Here is a 22,921-nt window from a genome sequence, read left to right on the forward strand (position 1 = left end):
AAAGACAGACTATTTAAAGCAGCAAGAGAGCACACAAGGCTCAATCTTTAACAACATGTTACTAATATCTTATAGAAGAGTTTAAAGGCTCCTGGGTGAAATACAACAATCTTCACACACACACACACACACACACACACACACACACATACACACACACAGCAATAAGAGAGAATATAAACCCTCAAATACAAGGAAAACAACGTAAGAGTTGCAACAGATCTTCTATATGATATGAAACATTCTTTATTGTTTCAGATTTCAATAATGCTTCTAAAGTCTGCCCGTTATAAAGTGTGTCAACCTACTTGTGAGGAAAGTGTCTATCTGGTTCTATTTATAACTGTTCCTAAGATATAATTCACAAACCATTTCAAGTGTGCAATTCTCCTGGTTTTTATAGCTGCATAAGCTTGTTCGAATATCATCACTATCAAATTTTAGAATATTTTCATCACTGCCCCCCAGAGAAACCCCACATCCATTAGCAAGTGCTGCCACTTTCCCCTCCTCCCAGCCCTTGCAAACACGTGTCTTCTTTCCATCTCTATGGAGCTGTCTAGTCTGTGCATTCAATATAAGTGCAATCATACAACATATGAAACATATGGTTAAAGTACAGTCTTTTGCAACTAAATTCTTTAACTCAGAATAATATTTCCAGGTTTTTTTCTCTAATGACAAGTATTCATATTTCACTCCTTTTTTTAATTGCAAATAAAATGCATTTGAATGGATATACCACATTTGATGTACACAGTTTGCAGTGGAAGGCCATTGTTTTTCTCCCACTAGTCTTGAATAATACTGCTACAAGGATTTTGGGAATTTTTTTTCTGTGGATCTAATTTTTCACTTATCTTGAGTATACTGCGTGAGTTGAAGTTGAGTCAGGCTGAGCATCTAAGAGTGGATTTTCTGATAACTCTATGTTTGACTTTCTGAGGAATTGACAGGGTGGCTTCCAAAACAACTTGCACCTTTTATAACTTTGCCTACAATATTTTAGGATCCTGTTTCTCCATTCCTCATCAATAATAACTCTTTCTATCTTTTCTATTTTATTTTATTTTACTTTTTTGTTATTGAATCATAGTGAGATACACAACTACAAAATTGTTCATGATTGGGTTTCAGTCATACAATGTTCCAACACCTGTTCCTTCACCAGTGTAGACTGATCAACAGCAATGTCCCCAGTTTCCCTCCTGCCACCGACCCCCTGCCTACTTCTATGGCAGGCACTTTTCTTCTCTCTCTCTCTCTCTCCCTTTCTCTCTCTTTCTCTCTCTCTCTTCTCTCTCCCTCTCTCTCTACTTTTGGGCTTTATGGTTTGTAATATAGGTACTGAAATGTTATCATGTATATCCCTTTACCTCCTTTCAAAAATCAGTTCGTGACTGGAGTGATCATTTCCAACTATCATTGTCATAGTGGTCCCTTCTCTATTCTAACTGCCTTCTGCCCCCACACATACTTGTGGCAAGCTTCCAACCATGGACCAGTCCTCCTTGCCCTTGTTTCTACTGTCCTTGGGTAATAGTTTCATACTATGTTTTTTCTATTTTTAAACTACCTATTGTAGAGTGGCATCTTTCATTGTGGTTTTGAATAAAAAGCTAATGACATTAAAATTTTCATTTGCTTATTGAACAGGTATATATCTTTCTTTGAGAAGTACATATTCAAATCATTTAGCCATTTAAAAACTGGAATGTCTTGATTTTTAAGGGGTCTTATATGTTCTAGATATAAGCTTCCTTGTATAAGTTATGATTAACAAATATTCTCTTATTTTTAAATCAAAGAAGAAAATTATGCAATCAGGGTTGCTACACCCAGTGGTGCTCAGATTGCTACTCCCAGCTCTGTGAACCAGGTTTGGCTACATGCTAGGCAAGTGACTGAACCCCTACTCTATCTCCCACCTTCTAATTCTTTTTCTATCTGTATGGTGATTATGTTAATAGCTTTCAAAATATTGGTTCATTCTCACATTTCTGATCCAGGTCCTTCCTAGCAACGGGATGTCATCTTTTCAATATGCTGTAACTTTATTCTATTTGACACTTTTATTTAACATTTTATATCACTGTTCATGAGTGAATTAGTATATTTATCCTTTTTTGTTATTTTGATAAATGTTTATTAGTAAAACAGGATATTTTTCTAAAAATTAGATTCCTTTTGTGTGGCTGAGACTGTAGCTCAGTGTTAAAGCACTTGATTTACACGTGTATGGTCCAAGGTTCAATCCACAGCACCATAAAAAAAAGTGTGTGTGTGTGTGTGTGTGTGTGTGTGTGTGTTCCCTTGTGCCTTGTGGTCTGCTTAACAGTTTAAGTTGGATAAGAATCATTTGTTTGGTAAAGTTCTGGTACAATCATTCTGTGAAACCATCTGGGCCTGTCAGTTACATTTGGGGGAAAGCTATGGTGCAGAGGTAACAATTTTTTTTCATTGCTTCTGAGCAATTATGTTTCCATTTTCAGTCTTTTCAGAAATTACTTCTGCTAATTCATCTTTTCTAGAGAAAGTATATATAAATTTGCATAGATGGAAGCACAATGTTGCTTTATAATTGTTATAAATTATCTGAGCCAGTTGTTTTGTAAGATTACACTGCCCTCAAATAGTAAACTCTACAGAGCCAGAAAGATATCACTGGTGCTCAGAGGTTTGTCTTGCACTCAGTTGACCCCAGTTTGATTTCCTGGCAACACATGTGGTCCCCCCGAGTATTGCCAGTAGTTGATCCCTAAATGCAGAGCCAGGAGTAAGCTCTGAGCACTTCCAGGTGTCATCCAGCCTCCCACTCCCAAATAATTCCAAGTGGAACAATATGAATGTGAAAGGGAAGGTAGACGCTGCCCATTCAACCCAGACTCTCCATGCTGGGCACCCGGAGCATTGTTGGCTTGGTCAGTAGCTGTTCCCTCTCCTTCCTGTCTTCTTCCCTTTAAGTGACTCCCTGAACACACCAGGAAACAAGGTTTAGTACATAGCTTATTTCTACATTCCAATTAGGGCAGTAGTTAAGAATACTGTAACAATTTTATTTTCTTAATTTTGATCAAGATGTTATCATTACATGAAGCTGGGTTAACAGCATGTGGGCAATCTCTGTACTATTTTTGCAACGTATCTCTAAAGCTAAAATTAGTTCAAAATCAAAACATAGGGCTGGAGGATAGTACAGTAGGTAAGGCACTTGCCTTGCACATTGCTGACACTAGCTTAATCCCCGGGACCACCTAGGGTCCCCTATATACCACCAGGAGTGATCCCTGATTGAGCCAGGAGTAAACCTTAAGTACTACAGCATGTGATCAAAAACCAAAACCAAAAAAACCTTCTTATGAAAAATTTGAACTATGCAACCTTATGGACTGGAGTGATAGCACAGCGGGTAGGGTGTTTGCCTTGCACACGGGCAACCTGGGTTTGATTTCTCGGTCCCTCTCAGAGGGCCTGGCAAGAGTATCTCACCCACATGGCAGAGCCTGGCAAGCTACCCGTGGTGTATTCGATATGCCAAAAACAGTAAACAACAAGTCTCACAATGGAGACGTTACTGGTGCCCGCTTGAGCAAATTGATGAGCAATGGGATGACAGTGATGTGATGTGACAGTGATACAACCTTGTGATTTAAAAAAAACAGTATTTATTTACCTGAAAGGGATTTTTGTCTTTTAGAAATGTTTTTAAATAATTCTATTTGTAATAATATTGATATATTAGTAATGGTGACTATTATTAGCAATGAATTAATAATGAGGTCACCTAAATAAAATATAGAGCAATTCTATTTTCTTACTGTAATATGTCAAATTTATATACTTGTGAAAGCTCTCCACTACATCTTGCCATTTAAGAATCAACATGTTTCAGTGTATAGCTGTATGCATTCTTATAATGGACTGTATGAATTTGGATAAATATAGCACTGTAGCAATGTCATCCCATTGTTCATTGATTTACTCAAGCGGACACCAGTATATAACTCACTTCATGTCCCTCTTCATTCCACCCACTTATGTGTGAATTGTTTGTGAGCAATTTATGCCAACCTCTTCCACACCTGCCTGGAGTCCTTTAATGTCACACTAAAGCCCCACAATAAAACCCAAACTTGTTAGCAGGGTGTAGAAGCTCACTGACACCTCCCATGTCATTTGTCAGCTTTCTACCCACCTTGAACTTGACACCTTGACCTCCCTCCCAGAAAGACTAAACTATTTGTAACCTTCAACTTGGTTGCATATGCCTTTGCTTTTGGTCCACTTCAATGTCCTTTTCTTTCACCACAAACTGCCCTTTTCCAGGATGGTCCCCGTTTTTCATTGAAGACTCATCTCAGCTGTCACCTCTTCAACACTTCCATGACAGACTTCTCCTATTGTCTCTGCTCTGCTCTTGCACCACACTGGACTTGTTCCCACCATAGCACTGTCTGGACTGGCTTCCTAGCTGTTTCTATCCTCTCTCCTTTGCAGATTGCGTGTTCTTTGGCAGAAAGACACTAGACCTTATTTATCTTTTTATCACCAGAATTTATCATACTTCCTGGAATAAGGAAGAAGACTGATGAAGTCTGATGGATGAATGAGTAAACACAGCTCAAACCATACAGTAGTTGATTTTAGGTCAGCTGTAAGCATTTCTCTACACACTTCTTGAACCACCTATTGAATAGCCAGCAAGTGACCTGGGAAAGACAGAGATATATGAAGTACTACTTTAAGTCACTCCTGCACATATTTTACTGAGCAGGTTTTTTGGCCCATGGCAGTTTCTCCTCAGAGCTCTTTCCAGGTTAATGCATATTAACATGAGGTAGTGGCATGCTGAGTGCCAAGGTAGAACTGATGGGGTGCATTCATGAAGCTCACCAAGGCCTCTTTGTTAGAATATTACATTATCCTAGAGTCCATCCTATCCCTTTTGCCTAACTACTGCAAATGTGGGCCCATAGTCTAGTGAAAGAATATTTTTGTGGAAAGTTATCTTAATTCAGGTTTCCCCTTCTCCTTTCTGCCCAGAGACCACATGCAAACATCCAAAAGGAGGATTTACTCGGGGTTGGATAGTAAGGAGGTGAAGGCACTTGCCCTGGTTCAATCCCTGGTACCACATATGGTTCCCTAAGCACCACCAAGAATGAGCACAGAGCCAGCCAGGAGCAATCTCTAAGAAACACACACACACACACACACACACACACACACACACATACAGTTTAAATCAGTAGTTTTTCCCTTCTTCACTGTACTGTGTCTCTAAGCTCACAACCACCATCAGGTCAGGATCCAGTGGCTAGAAATAACTGGGCACCTGTCTCTCTCCAATTTCTTTGCACTTTATTCTTTTTATCATTTGGGGAGCAGTGATTATCTTGCATAATACCCCAGTGTCTATGAAGAGTATTTCCCTTCCTGGTCTCTGATCCCCAGGGGTCAGAATGGAAAAGCAGAATCTCTACCAAAAAGGGTCTTTCTGCTCCTTTTGGGTCTCATCCTCTGGTCAAGACTAATGCCTGGAACATAGGGAATATCAGTCAGGGCACATTATTAACTGACTGACAAATGGTACTTGACCTTTCTTCTATTCAGGATTACATAAGCCCTGGATGTGCAAACATGTATAAAAAACACGAGCATGGTGGTTTGAGGCAATAGTTCTTGACTAGAGAGATGACAATAAGTGTAAATAATGTAACATGTTATTAAATATCTGTCTAGTTCCTGCTGTGATAAAGGCTGTTATAAATCCAGGTTATGGAATCAATCAAAAGTGACAGGTCACTTTCACCTTTTCCACGCTGTCCCACTTTCAAAGTGCTGGTTTAACTAGTTGCACACCCACCCAGCTTCATTTTATGTCCTCCTCTTTTTGTGGGGGAAGGGGCACATCCAGCAATGCTCAGGGATTATTCCTGGCTCTGTGCTCACAAGTGCCCCTGGCTGTGTTTTGGGGATCATATGTAGTGCCAAAGATTCCATCAAGGCTAGCACGAGCCCAGGAGAAAACAAACTCTTCACTGTGCTTATGCTGGTTCCCATTGCCCCAGGATGCGTCTCTGTCTCCCACTCACTGCATCTGACCCGCTTTAAGGGTGACCACTGCCCCCCCCCCCAAGCCTTTCCCTATAATTCAAGCCATTTAATGCTGAGATAACACAGCCTGTCTCAGTACAACCACTCTTGCATTGCACAAATAGGCAGCTTTGCTGGGAGCTCCTTAATGGCCCAACAGGCAAACTCTGACTGAGTCTCCTCCTGTATCTGGGTCCTATATATCCTGTTGTTCTAGATGTAGGTTGGTAAGTGCTCTGGAGGTCAAGTGGGGAGGTTTGGGGCCCACAAACAAAGTGGTTGTAGGCAGAATCTGCCCTTCTAGTGAAATTGAAAGGGAGGCCTCTTGTTCATCCTCACTGAGACATGGCACCAGGAGAGGTCACCCACAGAGGCAATGTTCTACCTCATTACCAATTCAGTCCCCACAGAAACCCTTTCCAGGCCTTTAATTTCTTGTGTTAAAACAACAAACGAGGTGACCCCAGCACAATCTCTAATAGGTAGCATGGGTCGACAATTATTCATTTCTACTAGTGCTTCTCGCATGACGGGCTGAGATGAAAATTTGTCCTCTTCCTGGCAAGAGCCATAAATTAGTTTTATGCTACTGTTAAACCCAGAGGCAGAAAGGGGAGAGGGGTTGTAATTGGGGGAGGGTCAGCAGATAAGGCCTGACTGCATCTGACAACAAAGCTACCTCCTGAGCAGTGTAGACAGGGGGGAGGAGCCACAGAGAAGAGTAATGGTGGGCCACAAAGGAAATGGTTGCAGAAACCCTGAGACAAGACAACCAACTCTGAGGATCTGAACTGAATGTCATAGTTCTTTATGTCCCCAATAGCAGGCACATCTGTGCAAAGAACAAACTCGTCGATGATTGGATGCATGCAGCAGTGTGTCTTAGCCAGTGCTAAAGGGAATCAATTATGCCCCATTCATCTGAGTTGTCCATGAGTTCTCCAAGGCCAATAAAAATGAGGGTGCTGGGGCTGGAGAGATAGCACAGCGGGTAGGGCGTTTGCCTTGCACGCGGCCGACCCGGGTTCAAATCCCAGCATCCCATATGGTCCCCTGAGCACGGCCAGGGGTAATTCCTGAGTGCAGAGCCAGGAGTAACCCCTGTGCATCGCCAGGTGTGACCCAAAAAGCAAAAAAAAAAAAAAAAAAAAAAAAATGAGGGTGCTAGGGCTGGGGTGGGGGTGGGGCGTGAAGGGCTGGAGTATGTGCTTTGCATGTGGGAGGCCTGGGCTTGATCCTTGACCCTCAGGGTTTTGCACACAATGAACCTGGAGCACAGAGCAGGAAGTAGCCTCTGAGGCCCATTTCATGCCATCTAAAATCCAAAAAGAATGAAGATGTTAACCTACATTTTTGGATATCAATTGTTCTACAATATATTTTTACTGGGGGGAAAAGTACATGTTTAGGAATTTATACCAAAGCATTTTAAAAATGGGCTGGAATGATAGCACAGCAGTAGGGCATTCACCTTTCACACGGCTGAACCAAGTTCTATTCCTCCGCCCCTTTCGGAGAGCTTGGCAAGTTACTGAGTATCTCGCCCGCACGACAGAGCCTGGCAAGCTCCCCATGGCATATTCCATATGCCAAAAACACTAACAGCAAATCTCAAAATGGAGACATTACTGGTGCCCACTCGAGCAAATCAATGAGCAATAGGATGACAGTGACAGTGGCAGTAAAATGGTAACAGCAACATTGTCAGAATGGCAACATTCTGAGGTTTTGATTCTCTTCTTTATGCTCTGCAAAAGTTTTAAAAACTTTTATAACGAAAATATATTTCCTTCTTATCAGAAAAAATTATTCATGTGGGTATGTGGAGGGGATTCTACCACCTACTCATACTTCTCTGTGCCAGCATAGAGCTGTATGGGGAAGATGACCCAGGCACAATTTTGGAATGCATTACATACACCCCTCCCCCAGAAGATTTACCTTCCTAATTATGCTTTGCTCTTTACTTAATATTAGGATTAGTCCTAAGTCCCTGAGCTCCCTTGCCAGCTAATGAGCTGAACAGGATGACAGGGAAAAGTCAGCTTGGAATAAAATGAAATATGAGCTGCCGCTAATCCACAAGGCAGAGAAGTGAGCACTGGCTGTGCAATTGGAAAAGAGGCAGGAAGTGGGGCCCCGGCACCCCTTCTTAGAAGCAGATTGCCAAGGATGGAACCCCAAGCCATTACTACTTACCCAGCAGTCCTGGCAAAGACCTGAGTGCCGGTTGCCCTGTGTGTGAACTGCTAGTCTAGTGGTCTGCTCCAGGTGTGGTACAGGGGAGCACTAAGCGAGACTGTATGAGGTGCTGAAAAGAGCAGAGGAATTTAGCAGCGTCATCTGGGACAGTTACATTAGCAGGACCATGCCCTCCATGATTTGTATCCATCAAATACTTTCTCTCCAACAGAATTCAGCATTTCCCTGTTCACAGACATTCCAGGGCCAGGGCCATGACTGGGCCCACTGGCAAACATGCTTCACCTACAAGGATTCTGGGCTTATTCAGTATCACCGCCTTGCATGAAACTGGTTCCATCCGCAGCACCACATAGGATGCCCTGAAACACCTCCAGGAGTGAACCCTGAGCACAGAGCCAGGGGTGATTCCTGAACACCACTGGATGTGGCCCCCAAACACACCAGAACCCCCCCCAAAATTATCTAAGAGCTAAACTTCTCCCAGTTGGTTGTGAGAAGTCAGCCTGGGTTAGCTAGCTCTGCCCTGCCTTGGGGATGAAGAGAGAAATCTCCACCTCTTTCATTAGCCCCCAGCACAAGGGAATCAATCCAAGACCTCCATCACCAGGGTTCAGTGGAAACTCAAAGAGATTGGAAGGTTGCAAATGAATCAGAATGAGGAGGGGTGTCTGAGGTTATTAGGAACCTTTGGTCTGATACATCAAAGGTTAGTGGGACCGATAGCCAACAGGATGGAAGTGGGTGGGCAATTGCTGGTCTTGCCCCTTGCTCCCCTGAGCTGATCTGCCATGGCTGTGGCTAGCTTAGTTAGGGAGGTATGGCAGCAGCTCCAGGCCAGACCGGCTGATTCCCTCTGCGTGCTGGTGCTCACTCGGTGTCAATTCATGCACATACCGCAGAGTTCCGGGGTCACTGCTGCAGTCCACTCTGTAGAAAAGCAAAGACAGAGATGGACTACTTTGGAAACTGCACAAAACGTGGTGGAAACTCTGTGCAAACACAGGGTGTGAAATTGGGTGCTTTGGTGGGGGAGCACTGGGGTGCCAGAAACCAAGTGCATGGAGAACAAGACCTAGAAGGGCAGTGCCCGGACCCCAAGTCTGGTTATTGCTAGAGGTGACCTGAGCTGTAGGCATGGTGCAGACTCAGCTGACTTTCCCTGCAGAGGGGTGAGCCTGGGGTCTCATGGCCTCTGCCTGCGGCTTGTAGGAGCATGGCACTCCTACAGCAAAGTGAGTGCCCTCATAGGCGAGAAACGTGCATGGAAGAGGAGCGGGGTGGGGTGCAGCCTGGCCAGCTCTGCTCAGGGTGATTCTGGGCAGAAATACACTTAAGGGGACAGCTTCAATTGCCTTGAAATGTGCTGGGCTAATTACCTTAGTGGACACTAATAAAAGGGTTTCCTAGAGACACATGGTGACTGTAATAACTCTGAGATGAATGAATAAAGGATGAATGAGTTATTAGGGACGAGCCAATCTGCCGACTCCCCAGGGCCAGGGGAGGGGGCAACCACTCTCACGTCTGCCTTCCCAGGATTCTACCATCCCCCAGCCTATGATGGTTATGAAATGTGAATCCCACCACTGGGGAGGGGGGAGGAGGGGGGAGGGGGGCATCCGTGTTCGTCTCAGTAACATGCCTGCCACCACCTTGCTTCAGGGCTTTAAGGCAGAGCTTATGGAGGCGCTGCTGATCCTTCATGGGCTGGGAGCCAGGGGGGATGCTCTTACCCCTATGCCTACCCGGGTCCCAGATCAGGGTTTGCCCCTGACCTCCCCCTGTCCCCACCCCCAGCTCCTCCACTACCACCAGTTCTGGAGTCCTTAACCTGATGGAGTCTGGCTGGAGGAACAAGTCTGCACGTCCCCCCCTCCCGAGTATCCTGACCCTATAAGTCCCTAGGGGTAGGGGAGGTATGCCAGTCGTCAGTCTGAACCTCTGCCAAGGTCAGCCCATCTCCCATCCAAGCCCATCTCCCTCTCCCAGGACCCCTCGCACCTGCCCTGACTATGCCTCTCTGCCCCATCTTCCAGGACCCTAATTCTTAGCATCTCAGACATCCAGGACTGAAAAGAAAGAGGAGACGAAAAGGATCCCCGGGACTCTTTCTTAAGTCTCAGAGAATAAGCCCATTTAACTGACCTGGCGACAAAGACCATACACACATGTACTGCCTACACTCCTGTTGCTCTACATCTAATTTCTCATGAACAGCCTGCAGTGAAATGTGCAAGCCTCCCAGTCCATACAGAGACATAGATAAATGAGCAGTTATACATGTATATAAACACCACCTAGATCAGGTCAAAATATTTCCAGCCTCTGAGACCCCCTCCTCTCATGTCCCCTCCTGGTCAATAGCCCCCCACAGAGTTCACCTCTGTTCCAACCTCAATCACACCAGATCAGCTCGGCTTGTGTCTTAACCACATACAAATAGAATTGCTCAATATGCATACTTCTGTGTTTAGATCTTCCTTTTTATTAATCTATTTATTTATTTGTTTGTTTGTTTGTTTTTGGTTTGGGGACCATCCCAAACTAGTGCCTGGGGTATCCCAGCTCAGTGCTTTGGGTCCCTTCCTGCAGTGTCCAGGGAACCACGCAATGCTCAAGCAGGATCAAAAAGGGCCTCCTGCATGCAATGCATGAGGACTCTCCCAATTCAGCTGCCCCAACTTTTCCTTATCCCACCTGTTCTGAAATCTACTCATAGTTCATTGTCTCGTTAAAGCAGTGTAGCATTCCACTGTGTACCCATCTAAAGGACACTTGAATCATTTTTTTAAACTTGGAGCCATCATGAATTAGTCCATCTGCAATGCTCGTGCACAGCTTTGTGGTCACAGAGAACTAGCACCTGACAGGGGTTGGGTAGAACTCTAAAGGCCCTGATCTTTTTCTTTGTTGGCAGGCTTGAAAACTTGAGAGCCTGCCTAAGTTCATAACTGCTGGTGGAAGTGAGAGTCCTGGGTCAGAGAGAAAGGACAGTTTCTGCCACACAGAACAGGCAGTAGCCAGAGTATTTGCAATTTTTTGATGCCAGTTCTTTTGAGACTCAGACTGTAGGATACAGGGGAACAAGGCAAGTGTTACCTACACACATAGTACGTTAAGGTTACAAAACCTCAGGGATGAGGCTGGAGCAATAGCACAGCAGATAGGGCATTTGCCTTACATGCGGCCGACCTGGGCTTGATTCCCAGCATCCCATATGGTCCCCCAGCACCACCAGGAGTAAGTCCTGAGTGCAGAGCCAAGAGTAACCCTTGTGCATTGCTGGGTGTGACCCCAAAAAGCAAAAGCAGAAAAAAAAGAAGCTCAGGGAGCATAAATTTTGTGTTCCCCCTTCCCAACTCCATTGTTACGGTAGTTGTTATGATATTCAGGGGTAACACACCCTGAGGTGTGCCAGGAACTGGCCGCTCATGGCCACATTCAGCCATGCAAGGTTGCACTGGGGATCAAACCCATTGCAACTGTCTGTAAGGCAGATGCTATGCCACTGTACTACGTCCCAAGATCCCCAGATCTCTTCTAAAGGGCAGGAAGCTTGCCCACCTTTCGCCCCCGCAAGATGCATCATCTCTGCAGACTAAGACTGGAAGCAAGCCTGCCCTTTACTCCAGGGCGAGGTACTACCTCTATACCTGATAGGAGCTCACTACAAAATTTCCTTTGAAGGCCTCTGATAGTACAAGTGCCTTGCATGCAACCAGGCCTGGCTTCAACTCTGGCACTACATACGGTCCCCTCAAGGATAGCCAGGAGCAGCCTTTGAGCACAGAGCCTGAAGTAGTCCCTGAGGGCCACTAGGTGTAACCCTCCTCAAAAGTAATAATAATAAAATTTAAATGTCCTTGAAAACATAGTCTGGGGCCTGAGCTATAATTCAAAGGACTAGAGTGTAAATTTTGCATGCAGGAAACCTGGGGTCCACCCTCAGAACCCTCAAGACCCCAGCAGTGTTCAGAGGAATATCTAAGCACTCCCAGGTGTGACACCCCCAAAACAAGCAAACAAACAAACAAATAAACAGAAAAATAGAAAGTGTAGAGTGGAACAAAGCCTATTTAGTACCTGACTTAAAAAAATAATAAAAGGCAAAGACTCATTGTTTCCCCACAGGTATGGAACCAGGACTGGAATTGCCAAGTTCCAGAGTCTAGTACCTATTTAACTTAGTGATACTACTCCAGAAATGCATTCCCCTACTTAATTGTACAGTCTGCTCCTAGCAGTGAGAGTTTCGGTGGTTCTGCGGCCTTGGCAATGTGGATGCTGCTGGGCTGTTTGACCTACGCCATCCTGGTTGGGTCCTGTCTGGCTCTTCAGGTCCTGCCCACACAACAGGGCTGCCCAGATGTTATCCATAACCATAGTCCAAAGCAGCGTGAATATCATGGCCATTACCAATGGTCCATTTGCAGATTATGTCTGAACAGCCAGATACCAAGTCAGACTCTGGGGAAGTAGAAAGACACTGAGAAGAAACTTCTTTCAGGTAATGTATTTATTAATTTTAAGCAATATTTCCCAAAGTGGCTGGCACCACTGGAGCCCCCCACTCTTTAAGTGGGTAGCCTTGTCAGCAGTTGGGGGTACAATCATTTGTTTATTTAAGGTAGATTTTCCAGAAGGAGCTGAGCAATTTTTTTTTTCTGTAAAGGTCTTAGGGCAAGTAAGTTTGGGAACCCCCAACATAGAGGTTGGGGTGTATCCAAAGCAGGGGGAGCTGCCTTCGCATTGCTGTTCAGGTTTCGCCAACATAGGTGACAGGTGTGAAGGGAGTGGGCTGTAAGTAAGGTGTAGGGCAGAGTTCAGCCAAGTTGGAGGACTGAGCTTCCTGCAAGCTCGCACTGACCCAGATGCTTGTGGATGGGATAGATGATGACATTGAAGGTGAAATGACCCAGTGATCACTGAGTACCACCTATGTTAAGGAACTAAGCTGGGGTCTTTATATGCCTTCGATTCTGAAGCACAGCACAGCCTCTATTCAATGGCCAATGTTGCCATGCAAATAGTGAGAGGCTTTTTTGTTACTAAAAACATGATCTTGATGAGAGTGATCTGAGTTTGTTTTTTTCTCTATTTTATTTTATTTTTTAAATAATTTTTTCTTTCATTTACTACTTTGATACTGTTTATTTTATATCATTTTATTTAAAGATTTGGGACCACAACTGGTGATGCTCAGAAGCTACTCCTGGTTCTGTGCTCAGTGTTCACTGCTAGAGGTGTTCCAGGGATCATGCAGTACTGATTATTGAACTGAGTCCCCTGCATGCATAGCATGCATTTCAGCCCATTAAGCTTGTATCCAGTGCTATCTAGGAATCTTAAGGAAGATTGAAAGGGCTTTTATGATTTCACCCAATTCACATTTGGGCCTAGAAATTATGCCGGGTGCATCTCCTTAGCTTACATTACAACCAGATAACTATTCAATAATGAATAACAATAGTGATGGTGATGATAATGATAGTATAATAACATCTCGTTACTTGGGCTAGTACACTACATTTTCATTCAATCCTTCCTTTAATCCCGTGAAGTATAATTATAATACCCATTTTATAGTTGAAGAAACTAAAACCTAAACAGGTTAATTAATGAGTTCAGAGTCCCAAATCTTTTAGTAGCAAAATCGAGATTTGTGGCTAAGTGGATCTGACTTCAAATGTTTTCCTTCCACTGTACAACTCACTTGGTCAAACGGCATGAGTCGGCATTCGAGAATAGACTCATAGAAAGGCTTCACTGCTGGAGATGATTATTTGGTAGTAAATCCTGCTGTAAGAAGATGGTCTTTGCATGAAGCACCCTAATCCTCTGCTTTCCACGTGCATCTCTTGTACAGACAAGTGGGTCTTGAGTGACAATCATGCTGGGTGGGCTAAGCATGCCTTATGTCTGAGTGTGTGGACAAGGTGTTTTTTGCAGCAAATCATTCCCAGTCTCAACCTGATGAGGTAAAACAAATTTTATATAGCATGAATAGCTACTATGAGATAAGATAGAGCAGGGTGGAAATGGAGTTCACAGTGGAACTGAGATGTGAGTGACGGAGGTGTGCTGGCCATGTGGCTCTCAGGCCACACTCTCAGCAGAGGGATTCATGGCCTTACTGGTGGGGAAAACAAGAGGTAAATGAGCTTAGGGGCAGGTCAGTAAATTTTGCAAAAATAATTGATTTCCAAGTTATCTGGGGAATCTTATATGTTGGTTATGTGGGAGGGAGAGGTAAGGGCTTGGGATATAGCAACTATGTCAGGGTCTGTGCTCAGGGATCACTCCTGACTATGCTCAGGGGACCATATGTAGTCTCAGGGATTGAACGTTGCTGGCTGCATGCATGGCAAGCACTTTCACCTCTTTACTATCTTCATTTCACACGTGTTGACTCTTTGTTTCTGTTTTGGAGTCATACCAGTGATGCTCAGGGGCTACTCCTGACCATGCACTCAGGAATTACACCTGGAAGTGCTCAAAGACCATATGGGATGCCAGGGATCAAATCTGGGTCTGCTAAGTGCAAGGCAAGCGTACTACCCACTGTATTCTCCCTCTGTCAACCCCCATATATTGGTTCTTGATTAATAGGCATGTGTAGGATTTTGAGTTCCATTCTGAACCTGATGGAAAATCATTGAAATATGTAATGAGAAAAGTTATAGTCTATATAAGCCAAGAATGGATGAGGGACACTTGTGTTCTCATTTTCTTAGGGCTGCTGTACACATTATTACAAAGGTGGTGGCTGAAAAGATCAGAAATGTGTTTGCACACACTTCCAAAGACCAAAATTTCTAAATCAAAGTGTTGTCAAGGTCACACTCAGTGGGAAGGCTGAGGGGAGAATCCTTCCTTGCTGTTTCTGATTCTAGTGGTTTCCTGCATTCCTTGGCTTATGGTCACATCATTCCAATCTCAACTTCATCTTCAGAAGGCCTTTTCTATGCCTTCCCATTCTTGCCTCCTCTAAGAACACTTGTCATTGGGTTTAAAGTCTCTCTGGGTAATCCAGGATAATCTCTTTTCAAGATCCTTGACTTCCTTATGTCCACTGCAAATATCTGCCCCCTTTCGCTCTAAATAAAGTCACTATCACAGTTTCCAGGCATATGTTCATGTCTCTTTTCTGGGGGATGGGAACTTCCTCTCTACCCAATACAGCTGCTTAGGAAGCTACATTTAATAGCCCATATAGTTGATGAGAGTTGCTTGCCCTAGGCTAGTGGCAATCAGATGATGATAAGAGGCTGAATTTTGCAGGATTACAGGTCATTCATTCATTCTCTCCAGAAATAGTTTTTCCATACCTACCATGATCCTAACACAGGCACTCCAGTAGGAAAGAAACCCAGAAAATGATCGCTCATAACACAATTCAACAGATGAACTGAACATGGAAGAAGAAAGGCCTCCATGAAAGACAAAACTGCTCTAGGCAGTGCAGGGAAAACATGAAGGAAGGATTCAACTTAGCCAGGGGTGGAAAACATCTATCCTGCAGCTATAAAAGGCCCATGAAATTATGTGGGTTTGTTCTAGTGCATGATGGGACAGACATGTAAGTATGCCTCTTGTCAGTTGCCTGCAGCCCATCTACCTATATTGAGTGGCCTACAAATAATGCTATAAATATCTCAATGGTTTGGGGCTGAAAAGAGTTTCCCAATGACTGCTCCAGGGGCCGGGATATGGGGAAGATGGACCCCTCTGGCCAAGAGAGCTTGGATTCCTGTCAAGACAACATTATTAAACAGGACAAACAAGGATGGCATGGGGCTGTGGGCACCCTGGCCATGAAATATCACTGATCACCCCTGACAGACCTCTGCCAGCTCTCAGCAGGCTAACACATGCTGATGTTGGCATTTGCATATGGAACCAATTTTAGCAATCTGCCTTCCCTCAACTATGCAGTCCTAACACGGACTCCAGCCAAAGTGACCCCATTCTGGGAGATACACTGTAGTCCCAGCCTGAGGTTGCCACAGTGGCAGTTTGTGTTCACTTTCTGCAAGTCATTCCAACAGCCTGAATGCATCCTGGGGCAGTGCTCCTGTTCAGGAGGGCTGTTTCGTCCCATTTTTACCTTTCAACTACACACACAGGGTCCGACTCTTATCTGCCCATCAGAGATGTAGAAGTCAAAAGATGAAAAGTTTTTCAAAAGAAAAAGAAATAGTTTATTAAGAAAAAAATTTTTCACCTGCAAGATTCATAAACCTCCTTAGCAGGCTCAAAGCCTCCCAGATGAAAGGCAGAGAGCAGGAATGAACTCAGGAGGAACCTGGCTCTCTGTCCCTGAGTCTCCACTGCAGGCCCGCCCTGCAGAACATCTGCAGGGCCCCAGGCAGAGTGGAGGTGGAGGCCCCGTACTGCAACTCCAAGTACTTCAAAGTGGAAAAACAAGGTCAGAGACTCTTACAGCATGTCCTACCTCCTACCTTAATAATTACCCCTCTTAACGGCCACAGCCCCCAGCCAGTGACCTATTTCACTTCCTTCCTAATGAGGCTTCATCATGCAGTATAATGAGTCTCCTGCACGGCAGCCCACCCTTCCCAGATCAGCTCGCACCCCCCGCAAATGGTCACCACTGGCCACACCGGGATGGGAGCAATACGTCTTAGTGATGATGGATCCCAGAAATAGCACTGCAGCAGGAAGCCAACTCAGAGACTGGCCTGGGAATTTCAGGGTCCCCAGTGACTGGAGTATCTGGTCTAAAACGGTGGATTTTAAGGATCTGGGAGAGCATAACCCATTGCCACCTCATCTCCCAGGGAGGGGCGGAACCCAAGGAAGGTCATTAATCTCCAGTTGAGTTGTTTCCCTTCTCTTTGCTGTTGTTGTGGTTCTCAGGTCACACACACACACACACACACACACACACACACACACTAGGTTGTGCAGTGTCCTCCAAGGTCCCACCCACTGTCTGTGTGCTGGTGCCATACTCAGTTGTCACACCAAAGACCCCAGGTAGCAGAGCTTTAGGGACTATGCTGTCCCTAGGGCCTCTGGCCAGGTTCAAACTCTCACTTCACTTTTACAAGGCAGCCCTGTAGCTGAGGAGCCAGCCCCAGCCCCCTCCTGGTGACTCAGAAATCAGCAGGAAGTGTGGGGGCATCCTGGCTTTGTCAGGGGTGGTCCTGCCAATAGGTGCCCAGCTCTGTCTGGGAGGTTTAGCTCAGCTGGTTCTCTGGGGGAGTGCAGCTGACTGTCCTTACCGCCAACAGAAGTGTCCAGCTTGGAGGACTGGAAGTAGGGCAGGGTTCTCTGTGGGGGGAGAAACTGCTTCTACGAAGCTTTTATTCCCCATGATGGCAGCTGAGCAAGTCCAGTACCTGATCTGAGGAATCACCATAGGAACACATGCACACACCACACAAATATACATACATCATACACAGACTACACATGTCATACACTACATACAACATGCAGCACGTGCCAGAAAACACCATACATCACCCAGTATACCACACATCACACCATATCACACATACCACATACATCATACACTATAATATATATGCCACTATACATAACAACACACCACATACAACATACCAAATACTAAGTCACACCTCATAGACACCACACACATACTATGCACCACACCACATACACATCAATCAGCACATGTACATACAACATGCACACACCTCAGTTATGTAGCAGCTAAGAAGGGAAGGTAGAAGAGAGAGCTCTTAACTAAAAACAGTCTTTCCATGGGTGAGATCCAGAACAGAACATAAACCATTTATAAAAATGAGTCAATTTATAAAACATTCATTCATTCAGCTACGTGGCAAATACTTATTGCATGTGTACTAAACACTAGGACTGAGAAGTTCCAGGTTTATCCACCAGTCAACTAGTCACCAGCAAACCAAACATAGTGCTCTGTGAAGGTTCATTAGCTTAGTTAACACCAAGATTGCAGGTTTGAGCCAATAGTTAATTAGGGACAAAGAGATAATACAGCAGGTAGGGCATTTGCCTTGCACAACGCTGACCTGAGTTCAATTTCCAGAATCCCATATGGCCCCCTGACCCTCACCAGGAATGCTCCCTGAGCATGGAACCAGGAGTCAAGCCTGAGCACTGCAAGGTCTGGCCCAATCTCTCACACCACACACACACACACACACACACACACACACACACACACACACACAGCCCCTGCTCACAACACCTGTCATCCTAGTGAAGGCAGAACTATTGATTTACAAGTTCATGGTGACTATATAGACCCAACTTTTTGAAGGAGGCACAACAGGTGGTTCTTAGAGCTTGCTCTTGACTCAGTGTTCAGGGATCACTCCTGATTGTGCTCGGGGAACCATGTGTGGTTCTGGGGATCAAACTAGAGTCAGTTGTATGCCAAATAGATGCCTTAATCCCTACACACACACTCTCTCTCTCTCTCTCTCTCTCTCTCTCTCTCTCACTCTCTCTCTCTCTCTCTCTCTCTCTCTCTCTCTCTCTTTCTCTCTTCTCTCTTCCTCCCCATCTTAATTGCTGCCTGATCTCAAGGGCAGGGGGAGCAGGTAGCCCCCAACCCTTACCAAGGCTGTTGGTTCCAAACAGACACCAAATGGGACTATAGCTGACCGACTTGAAGCCTTTTTCTGGAGAACAAGAAGCAGTAGGAACCTCCTGTAAGACAGTGTCCTTAATGCACACAAGGTCTATGGACACCTGTCACGCATGCTAGGCACTGTGCTAGCAGTGAGGGTCTGTGAACAAGGAGACTTCGTGTTAAAGGCATATAGCAGACAAGAAGTTTCTCTATCAATCAGCTCCTGCTGCACAGCAAAGCAGCGCTGTGGCAACTCAAAAGCAAAGCACTGCAGTGCCCACATGCTCCCTGCTGCCCTCAAAATGCTGGGGACTACACGGGTAAGAGGCTCGGGTGGCTCTGGCAGCTCTGGCAGCTCTGAAGACCACGGGCCTGATGACTGACAGGTGGGTTTGTATATCCCCCACATGTCTCACCCTTGGTCTTGGTTCTATAAGTTTTGTTCCCCAAATTTCCACTGTTCTTCTTTTCACAGTGACGTTCATTTCTCTCTTTTCTAATTAATTAATGGCACCTATAATTCAAGACTCAAACATCCTGTATGTTGGACATTTGCTCACCAGCCTCTCCATGCTCAGTGGATATTATGAATTTTCAGAGCCATCCTTCACTGTCCCACTGTCATCCCATTGCTCATTGATTTGCTTGAGGGGGCACCAGTAATGTCTCCATTGTGAGATTTGTTGTTACTGTGTTTGGCATATCAAATATGCCATGGGTAGCTTGCCAGACTTTGCTGTGCAGGCAAGATATTCTTGGTAGCTTGTCATGCTCTCTGAGAGGATGGAAGAATTGAACTCGGGTTGGTCGCGTTGCAAAGCAAATGCCCTACCTGCTGTGCTATTGTTTCAGCCATTCTTAAGATGGAAAAAAAACTCTCAGGTAGGACATATTACAGGGACTGGGCAAATTCCTGGCCCGATTTCTGGCACGGTGTGGTTCCCTAAATATCATGGGGCCTGTTCCGGAGCCTTAAAGCAACAATGGGTGACCCTAGTGGTCCTCAGCACTGCACAACTCAAGCACTGAGCCTCTGGCCTGGTTAACCGTGTATCATTGAAAATGGCCCCCGAGCTTCCTGAGTCCCCACCCCCATAAAAAGAGAAGAATTTTTCTGAAATATCTTCATCATCATAATGTGAAAACCACAAATTCAATCCAGGAAAGTCCATTTCTATCTTCTACCATGCTGATTAACAAATGACTAATTTCGCCAATGCAAACCTCTGTGGAAATGTTAATTAGCAGCATCTGGTGTGGATCAGAAATATGAGTAATAATTGAGGAATTGTAGTCATTATCTCTGGTGTGTGGCCTTTCAGATAAAACGTGGCCACCTCAAAGCGTGAATTCCCCATTAGGGAATTGACAGTCCCTGGCACGAAAGCTTAAGTGTTCGCATTTATATCACAATCTCTACTATTTCTAAGAAAATTAGCAGCACTATTATACCCGCCACTTATAGACCTCATCCGTGTGTGTAAGAACCAAGCTGGTCTGCAGGGAAAAAGCATGAGACAGATTTTCTAATGAAGATGTTTAGTGCAGGTGATACAAGGCCAATGCTGGCTTCTGTCTTAGCTTAACTTGGGTCTTGACTGCAAACCTTCTAGAGCACTCCTGGCCTCTGTGTGGCTACTGCATTCACGCTTGGCCCTGGGGAAGAGAGCAGGAGAGGAAATGGCACGGATAACAGTCACCTCACAGCCTTGACTCCTGGCCTTCCCAGAAATTGGGAGGATCTTTATTTATTTATTTCTCACTCTCTCTCTTTCTCTTTCTTCCTTCCTTTTTTCCTTCCTTCTTTCCTTCCTTCTTTCTTTCCTTTCTTTCTTCCTTCCTCCCTTTCTTTCTTTTCTTTCTTCCTTCCTCCCTTTCTTTCTTTCTTTCTTTCCTTCTTTCCTTCTTTCTTTCTTTCTTTCTTTCTTTCTTTCTTTCTTTCTTTCTTTCTTTCTTTCTTTCTTTCTTTCTTTCTTTCTTTCTTTCTTTCTTTCTTTCTTTCTTTCTTTCTTTCTTTCTTTCCTGTGAGGGGGCTACAGGGATGCTCCCAAGGAATGCTTAGAGGGCCTGGGGATCACTCCCAACAATTCTCAGCCAACCAGACGCCATACTGTTCAAGCTCTGGATTGTCAGGGATCACCCAGGGCACCCAACTTTGTTCAGGGCCTCCAGGACTAGACCACACCCAGGGATGCTCCGGGCCTCCAGAACCATACCGAGGGATGCTCAGGAATCTTAGAGCAACCCACATGCACATCATCTCTGGGGCCATCCCTGGCAGTGCCTGGAGGCATCCAGCAATATACCTACTAGTGTTGGCTGGTGGGGCCCTCAGAGAAATACTTTGGGCTTCATGTGGTGCCAGGAATTGAGCCCTGGATGCATCATCCTAACCCTTGCACTATCTCCCTGGCCCCAACGTTGAGAATTTTGAAACAGGACTGAGTGGAACCCAAGAGCAGTTACAAACTTCTCAGCTGACTGACCTTTGCTATTTCCCAAACTGGCTCCAGCCCTGGTCTTACCCAGGCTCTGACTCCTGCAGCCTAGCTTCTCTTCCTTCCTGTGTGTGAAATGTCCCCCATATTATGAGCATCACTACCTTTCAAACCCTTCACCCAGCAGTGAAAACCTCTGTTAATTAACTCACACAAATGAAGGTGTGAGCAACCCCCAGGCAAATGCCTGTCATTTACAATTGGGTGCAAACTCCTGCTTGGACTGAAATGCATTAGCATAATATTGTTCCTGGAAGCTAGTGGAAGGCCAGTTCTCTAAAGAGAGTCCAGTGACCAAAGGGGCACATGATTTTCCAGGGGCTGATTTCCTTTTCGGATGCCAGGATGGTGAAGCACGGCTGTTACCAGCCCTGGCAGTGTGGCTGATCCAATTAAAGAAGGTGTTTTTAAATTCAATTACACCCTCAGTGGAAACGGTCTCAGTAATGCTTGCAGAGAGCATTATACCCAGTCCATAAAGCCTAACATTTCTAAACCCAATTTTGCACATTATTCTAAAGGTTAATTCAAGATCTCTCTTCCAAATGGAAAGTTAAATGCAGCCAATGGAAGTCCGGCCTCCGCTGACTGACAGAGGGGTTTATCAGTCTGTACGAGTTCATTAGTTTTAATTAGCGTAATCACTAATGTTGCATTAACAGTTTAGTGAGGGAAAGTAATTACTCACACATCCGCTGTATGAGATGGGAAGATTAGAGTTCATTTTCCAAGAATGATTAGCGTTTTGCCAATTAAAAGACTCCCTTCTCCCTGCCAGCCACCCTGTGACCTCACTCACCCCAAAGATCATTTCAAGGAAACATCGTTTGCATCAGAAGATAGAGCAGAATGAAGTCAGTATTCACTCTTCACGTCTTGCTGGGGCACAGCCAGTGCAGGGTCTCTTGGAGAATTTATACCGTCTCGCTCTATTTGCGCACTCACTGGCAGCAGCTACACCCTGGGTGATCCCCTGCTCCCTGTTTGCTCCCCCCACTGACAAAACACAGAGCGGCCAGTGGGAGATGAGGCTCGAAAGAGGCAAAGGGGGAGCCAGGTGGACTAACCTGGTATTGGGTCCTGTGTTTAGACACGCACCCCACCCCCACCCTGAGTGCCAGCTTCAAACCTGCCTTGCTGGCAGGCTGGGGGCTCTGTTGTGCCACCCACTGCCTCACGTGCGCTGCCCACTGACTTTCACTCAACCCTGGGTAGCACTCAGCGCCACCGGGCCTTTGAGACTTCAGCAAGAGGCTTCTGTCCTGCACACAACCCCTTTCTCTCTGCATCAAGCCCCCCCACCTACCAGCCACTCATTTCTTAAACATCTCACGTTCTTTCGAGCCCAGCTCCTTCAAAGCCGCCATCCACCCTACTGGCAGACCTCTTGCCTATTTCTGTTATACTTTACCCTTCATGCTTCACTCAATGTAAATGTCACCTCACACGGGCAAGGCTTGCTGCCTCCCAGCCTCTGGCTCACAGAGCCCACTGCGCCCCGCATGTCCCCTGCTAT

General features: G+C 45.2%; 1 protein-coding gene across 2 annotated transcripts in view; it reads left to right on the forward strand.

The window, feature by feature from the left end:
* Positions 1–22,921, forward strand: part of SIAH3 (siah E3 ubiquitin protein ligase family member 3) — an 84,474-nt gene that overhangs the window by 50,289 nt on the left and 11,264 nt on the right. The window lies entirely within an intron of this gene.

Source organism: Sorex araneus, chromosome 1 (assembly GCF_027595985.1).
Source record: "Sorex araneus isolate mSorAra2 chromosome 1, mSorAra2.pri, whole genome shotgun sequence".
Taxonomy (NCBI): Eukaryota; Metazoa; Chordata; class Mammalia; order Eulipotyphla; family Soricidae; genus Sorex; species Sorex araneus.